The sequence below is a fragment of the Exserohilum turcica genome (assembly GCF_000359705.1).
Source record: "Exserohilum turcica Et28A unplaced genomic scaffold SETTUscaffold_3, whole genome shotgun sequence".
Taxonomy (NCBI): Eukaryota; Fungi; Ascomycota; class Dothideomycetes; order Pleosporales; family Pleosporaceae; genus Exserohilum; species Exserohilum turcicum.
The window spans coordinates 7,888-11,224 of NW_007360136.1; positions in this window are offsets into that span (position 1 = coordinate 7,888).

Here is a 3,337-nt window from a genome sequence, read left to right on the forward strand (position 1 = left end):
CTACTGTGGGGACCCCTCTATAGCATGTCGCGCAGAGAGCTTCTAGTCCTTAAAAAGGAACTTATATCGCTTCTTAAGAAGGGATTCATCCGCGTAAGCAGCTCGCTAGCTGCAGCGCTAGTATTGTTCGCCAAGAAACCTAGAGGAGGGCTCCGACTGTGCATCGATTATCGAGCTCTAAACGCAATTACTAAGAAGGATTAGTACCCGCTACCCCTCATCCAAGAGACACTTAATAGCTTAAGCAAGGCTAAATAGTTCACAAAGTTGGACGTTATTATAGCCTTCCACAAGATCTGTGTCGCACTAGGCGATGAGTGGAAGACAGCCTTCCAAACAAGATTTGGACTATTTAAGTGGCTAGTTACCCCCTTTAGCATGGCGAACTCCCTAAGTACTTTTCAACGATACATTAACTAGACCTTGAGAGAACACCTAGATGACTTCTGCTCAGCATACCTGGACGACGTACTAATCTACACTAATGGCGATCTGCGCCAGCACTAAGAGCACGTCCGAAAAGTGCTTAGCAAGCTGTAAGCCGCAGGGCTACAGGTAGACATCAAGAAGTGCGAGTTTGAAGTTAAGATAACTAAGTACCTTAGGTTTATTATTAAAGCAGGTAAAGGGATAAGCATGGATCTAGCTAAGGTAGCCACAATCCGCGAGTGGGAGGCACTAAAGACAGTAAAGGGAGTAAGATCGTTCCTAGGGTTCGCGAACTTCTACCAAAGGTTCATTAAGAACTTCGCGCAGCTAGCCGCACCCCTTACTAGGCTTATAGGTAACGTCCCCTTCTAATGGGGATCTAAAGAGCAGTTAGCCTTTAAGAAGCTAAAGGAGATCTTTGTTACAGAGCCCACGCTGGCGGCGTTCGACCCAGATCGGGAGACAGTGCTCGAGTGCGATTCGAGCGGCTACGCGGTGGGCGGGGTGCTATCACAGTACGACGATGATAGAGTCTTACGGCCTTGCGCGTTCTTCTCGCGGAAGAATAGCGCGCACGAGTGCAACTACAAGATCCACAACAAGGAGTTGCTCGCGGTAGTACGATGCCTTAAGGAATGGGATTCCAAGCTGCGTTTAGTTAAGAAGTTTAAGGTAATTATAGATCACAAGAACTTAGAGTACTTTATAAAACCTCGCATGCTAAACAAGCGCTAGGTAAGATAGTCGCTTCTACTTAGTAGGTACAACCTAGAGCTGCTGTATCAGCCAGGCAAGCAGAATGTAAGAGCCAACGCGCTCTCGAGAAGAGAACAAGACCTGCCTGCAGGGGCAGAAGACAAGCGCTTGCAGAAGCGTTTTGTGCAAATATTTAAGCTAACAAACTTCTATTAGGAGATAGTAAAAGAAGAACTAGAAGAGGAACTAGAAGAAGCCATTTTAGTAATAGCCACAAAAACACGAAGCCAACAGCGGGAAGAAGAGGCTGTTGCTCTAGCTAAAGAAGAACTAGGCCAACTACCTCCTAGAGAACCAGACGAAGAAGCGTTAGAGCAGAACAAGTTAGAGAAGCTCTAGCAAGAAGCGATAGTAAAGGATTAGGTCTACTAGGGAGCAAAGAAGGCCGTAGAGGACTAAGAACGACGTTTCCCTGCGAACTTAGGCCTAAAGTGCTTAATTAAAGACTACTTAGCGGACGGCGGAGTTCTGTTTTACTAAGGGCGCAAGTGGGTGCTAGACAACGACGAATTGCGAACGGCAATCATCAGCGGCGCACACGACTCATTAGTCACTGGCCACCTAGGACGCAAGCTAACGTACAAGATTCTCGCAAGGGACTACTTCTGGCCAGGCATGACTAACTCAATCCAGAGATATGTTAGAAACTGCGACGCTTGTGGACGGAGCAAGTCCTAGAGAGAGGGCACGCAAGGCCTTCTAAAACCACTGCCAATACCCACCTAGATCTAGAAGGAGATCTCCATGGATTTCGTCGAAGGGCTACCAGAGAGTGAGGGCATGACTAGCTTGATAGTAATCACTGATTGGCTTAGTAAGGGTGCGATTTTTGTACTGCTCCTAGATACAAAGACAGAAACCGTCGTTTGAAAGTTTATTAAACGTGTAGTCGCATATCACTAGCTACTAGACGCTATTAGCTCTAATAGAGGTAGCTAGTTTGTGAGTGCACTATAGATAAGACTATACAAGCTTCTGAAAATCAAACGAAGACTGTCGACAGCCTACCACCTACAGACAGATGGTGCAACAGAAAGGATAAATAGCGTCTAGGAGACCTACATCTAAACGTTCACGAACTAGGCTTAGAATAACTAGGCATAGCTCTGCCTAATAGCCTAGATCGCGATTAATGGTAGAAACGCAACGTTGACTAGAATGTTACCGTTCTTCTTACAGCATAGGCACGAAGTGGAGCCACTATAGCTAGAGCTAGACAATAAAAGGCAATAGCGGAAACTAGCTAAATAGCTTTTAGATAAGCAGAAGGCAGTAGAGATCGCGGTTAAGCTACAACAAGCCGTAGAACTAGCCCAAGCAGGCATAGCAGTTGCTTAATAAGAACAAGAGAGACAGGCGAACAAGACTCGGAGAGAAGCGCAGAGCTACCGAGTAGGCGACAAGGTATGGCTGAAGCTCGATTAGCAGTACAGCACAGGGCGAAGCTCTAAGAAGCTCGACTGGAAGAACGCTAAGTACACAGTGGTTAAGGTAATCGATAGCCACTTAGTCTAACTAGACACGCCCCCAGGCCTACACCCTGTTTTCCATGTTGATAGGTTGAAACTTGCTAGCAACGATCCGCTCCCAAACCAGGTTCAGGACGACTATCAGCCACAGCCGCTGCAGGTAGATAGAGAAGATGAATGGGAAGTAGAAGAAATTGTAGCAGAGGAGGTACGCCGTCGTGGGAGAGGGCATAAGCTATACTACGAGGTAAAGTGGAAAGGTTTCCACCAAACGACGCTCGAACTAGCAGAACTACTAGAGGACGTTGAGGCAGTGGACTGATAGGAAGCATTCACGGAGGCTGCGCGAGACAGCGAGGGCCGCCTCCCAGAGGGGTTTCGAAGAGGCGACGCAGTACCACCCTAAGGAGGGGGGTATTGTAACGGGCTGAACGCCCTTTAGATAGCTCCTCGATGGAATCTTGGTCAAGCAGCAGACGCCAGGTCTTACTCTGCAACCCAGCATCTGTGCGAGGCCTGAGCGGCGCCCAGACGACGCGCTCAGACACTCGGTGCAACCTTTCTCCGACAAGTAAATAAACACCACGCAAGTAGACTCTATAGCTCTCTATCGAATACAACCTCTTGTATACCTCGCGATTGCTCCCCGGAGCGCAGCCCCTTACACTAGTACACCTCTTTCT